Source organism: Arachis ipaensis, chromosome B10 (genome assembly GCF_059453495.1).
Source record: "Arachis ipaensis isolate K30076 ecotype BB chromosome B10, ASM5945349v1, whole genome shotgun sequence".
NCBI lineage: Eukaryota > Viridiplantae > Streptophyta > Magnoliopsida > Fabales > Fabaceae > Arachis > Arachis ipaensis.
In genome coordinates this window covers 142161963-142172793 of record NC_142435.1, presented here as the reverse complement: position 1 = coordinate 142172793, position 10831 = coordinate 142161963, and positions in this window count along the sequence as shown.

Sequence of the window (10831 nt, the reverse complement as noted above, 5' to 3'; positions counted from 1 at the left end):
TTTTTTTTTATTTTTCTAGTGCTTTTACTTTTACTACTAGAAATTTACCAAACACACTAAAAAAAAAAAATCTTTTTTCATTGAAAAAAAATCTTTTTTTAACAAAATAATGGCGCCCAAACAAGTTCATCTTATTGCCTTATTTAGGGCTACAACAACCAAAATATATTGTTAGGCTTGGATTAAGTTTTTCCAAGGAAAAAAAATTGGTAAAATAAGAATTTAATCATCTTTAAATTAAAATAATGACATTCACACATGATGAAAATTATAAATTTAATACTGATTAATCTATTATAATTTTTTTTTTTACTTTAGAATATCTTTTTCTTATTAAACTTATATTATTTTTCTATCAGTTTTGATTGTTATCAGTGATTAAGAGAAGGGGGTTGAATCTTAGCCCCTTTTTGCTGAGTGATACTTTCTGTCCTTTGAACTAGCTTCAGGAGATTTTTCTTATTTTTGTCTCGTACCTAGTCAAGAGACATTTTTATTTTGTCTCGTAACCAGATAAGAGATATTTCTCAGTTTTGTCTCCTACGCAGCAGAATCAGAAATGGAATAGAAGAGAGAGAGAGAGAGAGAGAGAGAGAGAGAGAGAGAGAGAGAGAGAGAGAGAGAATCACACCAAGAAATATCCTGGTTCAATTGCCAAGTGTAATGCAGCCTACATCCAGTCTCCATCACAACAATGATGGAATTTCACTATAACATCTTGATTACAAACACCAATTCTCCCTAGGAACTACCCTTCCTATCCGGGACAAGTCCAGAATCTAACCCTAATCCTGAACTTGACTTGGTCACCTACCAAGCTTTCAACTGCTAAGTGCTAACCCAACTTGTAAGGGGATTCTCACAGAATCATGAAACACAACACAGATGTACAAAGGACCTCTAAGGACATCTATGGCTTTTTCTTTTAATTTTGTATACTCTGTCTTTTTCCGCTCTATGACTTTTTCATACAAACCTCACTGTTTGTCTTTTTCCATAAAACTCAAGACAGACAAAACTAAACAGAAAATTACAACATGAAACACATTGAAGGAGAAGAACTTCTGTTAGCTTGGAAAACTATGAGAACTCTGTGCTTTCACTCTTTTCTCCTTGCTTCAAGCCTTGGCTGTCCACCCTTATTATAGAAGGGGAAGCCTTCAAGGTTGAAACGGTTGAACCGAGCTAACTTCTTCTTCTTCAATACTAAAACCGATTCGGCCAGAGAGAGAGAGAGGGAGAGGGAACCGAATGCAAAATCCAACATGCAATTACCTCTTCGTCATCCCTTCTCACCAAGCTTCATCAATCTGGGCCTTCCATCTTGACTTGCTCCCTAAGAATGATTTCTGACCCTTGATGAGTCCTTGATGCTTGACAACTCCATCTGCTCTATCTTCTACTTCTTCCTTCACGTAGCTACAGTAGCTACCTTCTGTGATAGTTGATCAAAAGTAGAGACGAGCCATACCCAAGAGATCTTCTTTCTTTGACCGAAATGGATTTTTTCCACCATTTTTAGGTATGGTGATCCTGAATCTTCTTCACCACATCTTACCATTTGTGGCAAAGATCTCAGCCACACCATACTGTAGATCTTCCTTTTGCTAGGGCCATCACCCTAACCTTCTGCTTCTTCCTATCTCCTCCCATGATTTCTCTTACTTACTCTTCTTCTTCTTGACATGACCAAAACTGGTGAGAGAAGAGAGAGAGAAGAGGGAGAATGCAGAAAACCTTTCAATGTAATTGAAGAAAGAAATTAAAATGAATTAAGTTTCCTTTTTCCAAAACCCCTTTGCCTAGTAACGTGTAAAGTCAATTAATGCCATCAAATCATTTTCAAACTTTCTCTTTCCAGTTACCAAGGCATTAAAACCAAATTAATTGAATTTGAAATCCATTTCTTAGTGGGAGTAGGTAACCGAGAAAAGCATGCAATCTAGCTTTCTTCCTTCTTTTTAATTTCGGACCAAGCTTTGTTGGTCATGCATCAAGAATTATTTTGGGCTTGCACAATAAAATCTGGCCCAACTAACACAATAATAATTCAGCCACAATTTTTTTTAAAACATTTTCTGTACAAGGCTGATTATTTTTGCCAACTATTTTGGGCTTCATACTTTCTTTATGCCCATTGATGAAATCTGCAAGCAACAAAATTATTAATTAACAAATGTGAATTAAAAATCAAATTAATAATTTTATGATTAATTATTTTAATAATGTTTGATCATCATCAAATTAATTTGGAGTTTTCCAAACTCATCAAGTTTATATCAAAGTCACTATGAACGTAGCTTCAGAGAATGAGACTTTGAGAGAATGAAATTGAATTATAGAATTGTATTATTATCAAACTTAGTTACAAACCGTGAGTAATACATGTATATATAATAGTGCAGTGCATTTGCTCTTTGACTGAGTCCTTCTCTAGAATAATTGACATAGCAAAATTTTCTCAAGTCAGTTATAACAAATAATAACGACTAGTACATTATCCAACATTTTCCCACAAACTCATGGTGAATTTTGGAGAAACCCTGAGTTTGGTTCAAAAAACCTCAAATGTAGCTTAGAATAGGGGTTTTGTAAGCAAATCTACAATCTGAGATGAATAATAGATATAAACAATATATAAAAGTTTCTTATTAACACGATTTCGCACTAAGTGATGGTCCACTTCAAAATGCTTTGAGCGATCGTGTAGCACTGGGTTGTCAGAGAGTAAAACGACACTCAAATTGTCACAGAAAATAGTTGGTTGAATGCTTTGAGGAATCTTTAATTCCAGTAATAGTTTATGAAGTCACATGATTTTTGCGTTAGTGTCAACCAAACACGAATATTCCGCTTCAGTTGATGACCTGCTCACTGTCGTTTGCTTTCGACTTGACCAAGAGATGAGGCTGGATCTGACGAATATACAGAAACCACTGGTGGATTTGCGATCATCCAAGTCATTAGCCCCGTCACTATCTGAAAAAGTAATTATATGAAACTCAGGAGTTGAAGAAAAGAGTAAACCATGAGAAAGACGGCCAGAGAGGTAATGCAGAATGCGTTTCACAGCGATCCAATGATGTTGTAGAGGATTTTGCATAAATTGGCTCACACAATTCACTGAAAAAAGAAATTTCAAGATGTGTGAGTGTCACATATTGTAGGCTTCCTACAACTGAGCGATATAGAATTGGCTTGTCAAAAGGAAGAGACCCCTGAGCTAGTTTCTCTGAAGTTAGCATAGGAATGGGGACACTCTTTGAGTTGGTCATTCCAGTTTTAGTGAGGAGACCTTGTATATATTTGTGTTGTGAGATGTGTAGTTCAGTTGAAGAGGGATAAGAGATTTCAAGACCCAAGAAGTAATGTAGGTTGCCAAGGTCTTTTAGTGCAAAAAAGGTCTTCAGTTGTTGAACCAATGATGAGTTTTCAGTGTTATCATTCCTTGTAATGAGAATGTCATCTACATAAACAAGAATATAAACACAAGAGGCAGAACTAAAACAAACAAATAGTGATGGGTCAGCCTTTGTATTAGAAAAACCAAAACGATTTAAAGTAAAGCTTAAAGTAAGAAACCAGACCCTTGGTTCCTATTTGAGACTATAGAGAGCTTTGTTCAATCGGGACACAGCAGCACTATCGGAGCTCACGAAGCCAAGAGGTTGCTCCATATAAATCTGTTCGATCAACAAACCATTAAGAAATGCGTTATTACAATCAAATTGGCAAAGTTTCCATCCTTTGGATAATGCAATAGTAAGAACAGGTCTAATGGTAGAGGGGCGAATCACATAACTACAAATCTCATCATAATTCATACCCTCAATTTGATGAAATCCTTTGCCAACTAAACGAGATTTGTATTTTAAGAATCGAGTTATTTGGTGCTCGTTTAATTGCAAAGACCCACTTCCACCAAATTATAGTAGCATCAGTTGGAAGGTGAACAAGGGTCCATGTGTTGTTGTGATGAAGAGCCGTAAGCTCTTCTTGCATTGCTTGCAGCCACTATGGAGAATTCAGTGCCTATTTAATAGTTTTAGGGACATGTTGAGTCAAGTCCAAAGTGATAGTAGCAGAGAAATTTAATTTTGGCTTAGCGATATCAGCCTTTGATCGTGTTATCATAGGATGGATGTTAAAAGAGGGAGTCTTGGGAACAGAAGGTGTTAATGGAACATCAGTGCCACCAACAGGAATAGTAGGGGGAAGGGAAAGTAGTGTAGGAGATGATGGAATGGAAGGGGTAGTGTGAGATAATGGTGAATGAGAGGAAGGAGGGAGAGAATATGATAAAGGTGAATCTGGTTTTAGAGGATAGAACAAGATAGAATTAGAGGAAGTAGTAGGTGAAGTGGCAGGAGGTTTTGATGATGTAAAAAAGAGAAGAATAAGGGAAACACCCATTATCAAAGACAAAATTTTGGGTTAGATAAATTCAACCAGTTTTTAACATACACCTGAAACCTCGATGTTGAGGTGCATACCCAAGAAATAAACATTTTTCAGATCGAGATTGAGAGGAAGAGGAAGAAGATCCATAGTAATTGAGGTCAAATTGAAAATAACAAGAAAGAACAGTATGACAAACCTATTACATAATTGACATTGAAGGCGTGATCCTTGTTGCTAATTAGAGCGACCACCACACGAATAACGGCCTCCTCTGTCACGGGAAGGATTATAGACACGTTGAAAAGATGGAGTAGTAGGTAATTGCTGAGCCAGATTAGCTTGAGTTTGTCCAAGAGTGAGTTGTTTAAATCTTTCATACATAACATCTTAAGAGATGAGAAGAGCTTCTTCTCCCAGAGTAAGTGCATCAGGTTTAGAGGTAACTGTGGTGATATAGGGGCCATATTCCTCAAAGAAACCATCACAAATTGCATCAATATATTCATCGATGGTGACAGGATAGCCAATAGCACACAAGGAGTCTACAAGATTCTTGATTTTTGCAAGATAATCTGCAGTAGGGGAATTCTTCTTCTTGAGAGCCTTTAGTTCTACCTTGTATTGCTTGATCTTGGTTCGAGTTGAAGAAGCAAAGTATTCTTGAAGTTTGGTCCAAACTTCATGCATAAATTTGCAATGAACCATCCAACTCTTGAAGAAAGCATCCACAGATGCAAGGAGCTAGGATAAAATAGAGTAATCTTGAGTTCTCCAATCAATGTATGACTTAAAAATAGTGCCTGCAGCCCTAGCAGCATCATTTGCATATTGAGATGGAACTTTTTATGCTTGGAGATGATCTTCGAGGCTTTGATCATGGATGGTAAAGAGGGCAAGTTGTTGCCATGTAACGAAATTCTTTTCATCAAGTTTAACTGGTAGTGGAGTAAGCGCTCCTTTGGAGGTGGTGAAAGCAACGATGGCCATGAGTCTTGATCAAGAACCTAAGCTTTCTAATACCATATGAACGTAGACTAAATTTTCAAAGTGGTCTATGAGATTGACACTGTATACTAAAATCATCCTTGAGATTCCAATTGTACCAATTACGTATCTGATATTGAAAAAATTGTACCATATTAGTCCCTGGCCCATTTTTCATTAACGACGTGTTGATGTGGCTTGATGACGTAGACCTTTGGTGACACGTGTACCTCATGGTTTGGCCATGTGTAACGATATGATGACGTGTCGGTCAGCGACACGTAGCACGCTGACGTGGATGGTTATGCCACGTATATTAAGGGAAGCGCTACTATATAGATGCAAAAAAACATCTATATATACAGAGCTAACGTGTATAGATTTTTAGTGTGAAAGGTACCAGACCACAGAGGGTGAACTTGAAGGAAAAGAAGGATCAGAGAAGAAAGGGGATCAAGAAAGAAAACAAAGAAAGAAAGGGGAAGAGGATATTATTAATTGAATCAGAGAGTTGGTTGAAGAAGCTAAGTATTACAAGTGATGAAGGTCAATACTTATAGAGAATGAGAGTGAACAAAGGAAGCTTTTAGCACCTTCTAACCGTTTCTAACTACCTAAATAACAGAAAAGAAAAGGTGGAGCTTAACAAAATTAACAGACAGTGAGGGAGAGTTCACACACTCTCTAAACATGCCATACCTCCTATCATCATCTCTAGTTATCTGCTTTATTGATAGCTGAACATTGGTTAACACCATAACTCCTATCGTCATCATCTCTAGTTATCTTCATTCTGATTTATTAGTAACTGAGCAATGGTTGTTACTGGTGAATTGTTGCTAATCATGGACACTCAACTTGCCTTGAAAGTGAAAGAAGCTCTCAAAGGGCACTGCCTTTATGAGGATGTCTGCTACCTGGACTAAGCCTGAAATGTGACTAACCCAAATTGCCTTACTATTGATATAGTCTCGAACAAAGTGCAAGTTTATTTCAAAATGTTTAGACTTGGAGTGAAAGATGGGATTAGCAGCAAGTAAAACAACACTCAAATTGTCACAGTACAACATTGGTGCCTCTGGTAGAGGATACAACAACTCAATCATCATAATCTTTATCCAAGTTAGCTCTACCACGCCTCTGTCATAGTCCTGTACTCAGCTTCAGTGCTTGATCTGGCCACTATCGTTTGCTTCTTTGACGCCCAATAGATTAAATTCGTCCCAAGAAAAACGCAATATCCATTGGTGGATTTCCTATCATTTGGGTCCCCAGCCCAGTCCAAATCACTGTATGCAGTTATTTCCAAGGAAGTCTCCCATTTTAAATGCAAGCCATAGCTAGCTGTTCCACTGAGGTACCTCAGCACTCGTTTCACCAATTTCTAGTGAGACTCTAGAGGAGCTTGAACAAACTGAGAAAGCTTGTTAACATTATAACATATCTCAGGCCTCATTATGGTTAAGTATTGTAGGCTGCCAATGACTGGTTTATATAGCTACGGATCATGGAAGCTTGATTCTCCAAGAGCTGTGACCTATACTGTGGAAGGCAGAAGAGTGTGACAAGGAGCACAGCCCACCATGCTAGCTTTCTTTAGCACCTCACTAATGTACTTTTGTTGGGTAAGCACCAAACCTCCATGACAAGTTTTGTTTGCTTGGATTTCAAGAAAATAATGGAGGTCTCCCATGTCTTTTAAGGCAAACTTATCATTCAGTTTTGCTGTCACATCCTTCACAAGCTTTGGAGATTCTCCGGTTACTATGATATCATAAACGTACACAAGCACATATGTCTTTAGTCCACTGAGTTATTTAATGAAGACTGAAATATCAGACTTTGTGGCCACGAAACCAATCTCTCTTAAGCCACCAGCCAACTTATGGTACCACTCTCTTGGGGCTTGCTTCAACCTATAGAGAGCTTTAGTGAGTTTACACACCAAGAAAATATCTCCTTGTTCATAACCTGGAGGCTGCCTCATGTAAACTTCCTCTGTTAAGTCACCATGAATGAATGCATTATTGACATCTAGTTGCCTAATTGGCCAAGACTTGGATACAACAATAGATAGTATGAGCCTAATAGAAGTAGGTTTTACCAGAGGGTTATAGGTTTCTGTAAAGTCAGAGCTAGGTTTTTTAGCATACCCTTAGCAACCAACCTCGCCTTGTATCTTTGCAAAGTTCCATATGCATTATACTTTAGTCTAAATATCCACCTGCTGCTAATTGCTCCTCTATTTGGTGGAAGACTCACTAATTTCCATTTCTGTTCTTGATCAAGGCAGCATATTCTACATCCATAGCTACCTTCCATTCTAGAGAAGTGAGAGCTTGTTCAACTGTTCTTGGCTCAACACTAGCAAGAAAAACCTTTGGCTTGACTATGCCAGCTTTACTCCTGGTGACCATTGGGTGAGAGTTCACTGCTGCAACTGGATGAACAGGCTCTGGATCTTCAAAAATTGGCAGCAGAATTTTAATATCATTGATGGGAATTGGAATTGGACTTGAGGAGGCTGCTATTGGCATTTGAGACCTGAATGGAGAGCTGGTGGAGGGTATGACTATTGCCTACTAATGCATGACTGAGAAACTAACTTGAGAGGAAGTATTGCTAGCAGAAGGTTGCTGACTTGAAGCTTGATCCCTAAGACTTGTTTTCTGAGGGTGATTCTACCTAGCCTCAGTTGAGCTTGGCAGAGGCCTTGGAATGGTTGGAATGGTTGGAACAGTAGGTGAGGCATCCTGATTGTCTGAGACAGGTTGATTGTGAGTGTGATGTGTTGCTTGTTGAAAGGGGAACTGATCTTCAAGGAACACAGCATGAGGAGTGATGATGACTCTTCCATCTTGAGTGAGACACTTATAGCCTTTGTGAGAAGTTCCATGGCCAATAAAGGTGCAGGGGAAAGATCTGAAGTCCAACTTATGCTTATTATAAGCTCCATGATGAGGAAAACACAGGCAGCCAAAAACTCAAAGCTGTTCATAGGAGGGCTTTTTGCTAAACAATTTTTCAATGGGAGACATGCCATCTAAGACTGAGGTTGGCAACATATTTATTAGCTTTGTAGTAGTGGTTAAGGCCTCTCCCCAAAATTTTGTAGACATAAATGCATCTGCAAGTAAGGTAAGTCCCATTTCAACCACATGACAGTGCTTCCTTTCAATAGCTCCATTCTGCTGATGGACATGAGGGCATGAAAACTTGCAAACAACTCCTTTAGCCTGCAATAGCTTTGATAAGCTCACATCTCAGCATCATTATCACTTTGCAACATCTTTAATTTTGTGTTTAATTGTAATTCAGTCGTTTGTTGGAAGTGATTAAATACTGATTTTAATGGAGCTCTAGATTTGATTAGATAAAGCCATGTGAATTTTGAAAACGCATCAATGAGGATTACAAAATACCAATGTCTATTATTATCAGCAATGGGAGCTGGCCCCCAAATGTCAGAGTGTACAAGTTCTAAGGGATGATTGTATACAATTTGTGAAAGAGGAAAGGGTAAATGATGAGATTTGCCAACACAGCAAGCTGAACAAGCAACTTTGGTTACTGGAAGTGAAATTTGACAGGTCTTTAGCACTTTTGACACAACACTATGGTTTGGATGTCCTAGTTTAGCATGTCAAATCAGCAAGTCATCTTTATTTCCTACTGATGCAGTAAAAGCTTCTGGTGGTTGTATGGACTGTAAGCTTTGAAGAGTTGTGAACTTATAGAGGCCTTTGTGAACAATGCCTTGAAGCACTGTCTCCTGAGTGTCTTTTGTTTTTATATATGCAGCACCTATCATCATGAAATTCAAAGAAGACTTGATTGTCACAATAGAACTAATATACACTCATCAAGTTCTTTGTAATTTCAGGCACACGTAACAATTTTCCAAAGTATAACATCCTAGAGCTCAAATCAGATTTAATGCACAAATTACCAACAAAGGAAATTTGCAAACATGTTCCATTACCAACTATGACTTGTTCATTGCCATAGTACTCCTCCTTTTCTAACAGATTCTGCTCATTGTGAGTCATATGATGCGTAGCTCCTGAATCGGGATACCAATTTGGATCCTGAACTGTGGCCGGTGTTGCTAGAACATTACAAAAATTGGCATGAGGCTGCAAAATCTACTGAGAGATCTGATTATTATAGCCTGAATTATTTTCATTTCCACTGCTGTATCCTTCATTGCTATAAGCCTGATTGTTTCCATGGTTGTATCCTTCATTGCTATATCCTCTACCTTCATAATCTCCTTCATATGGATCTTCATTGTATCTATACCAGCAAGTCCTTACTGTATGACCTATTTTGTTGCAAACCTAGAACTAAGGTTTCTCAATCATCTAACCTCTTGTGTTATGCATCATTCCTCCTCTATTGGACTGACCTCTACCGGTTGTGAACTATCCTCCATTGAAGACACATCTGCCTCCTTTAAACATTCTCCTTCCTCTTCCTCGAAAGCCACCTCTAAATCCTCCTCGGCCAAAATGAGCGATGTTGGCTTGTACAAACTATTCTGTCTTCCTGAATCTAGCGAGCATGCTCTCATGTGCGAGTAGCAGCGCTTATAACTCAGCCACTAATATGCTTTGAGCTCTTGCTAACACAAAGGTATACACTGAGGAATACTCTTCAGTTAGGCCATGCAAAATTGCATTTACATGACCGCTTTCATTAATTGACTCTCCTACAGAGAGTAGTGCATCAATTGTGCCTTTGATCGAAAGTATATACTTTGTCACAGATGCTCCGATCTGAAGAGTACTAAGCTTGTGCTTCAACTGCATTACCTTTGCCTTGATTTGAGAGGTGAAGTGATCCTCCAACCTCTTCCAAACTTGATGTGTGTAAGTGCATCCAACCATTCGTGTAGTGAATGGCTTGCTCATTGAGGCTAGGAGCCATGATTTGAGTAATACATCTTGTCTTTTTCACTGTTGATACTGTGGATTCAACACTATATCGGTTTCATCATCTATAACTACATATTGTTGAGGAATTCCTTTTCCTGTGACATGGCTCAGCATATCATTTCCTTCAATTGTTGAGAATGCTTGGTCTTTTCACTGCAAAAATTTATCCTCATCCAGCTTCATTGAAATTGGTATTGCGACAAATCCCTGAGCCATTGTATGTGGCTTTGATTTTCTTGTTCTTGTGACTTGGATCTTACGGAAGCTGTGGCACCATATGCTTTGATATCATAAAAGGTACCAGACCACAGAGGGTGAACTTAAAGGAGAAGAAGGATTTAATGAAGAAAGGGAATCAAGAGAGAAAATAGAGAAAGAAAAGGGAAGAGAATTTCATTGATTGAATCAGAGAGTTGGTTGAAGAAGCTAAGTATTACAAGTGATAAAAATTATTACTTATAGAGAATGAGAGTGAACAGAGGAAGCTTCTAGCACCTTCTAATAGTTTT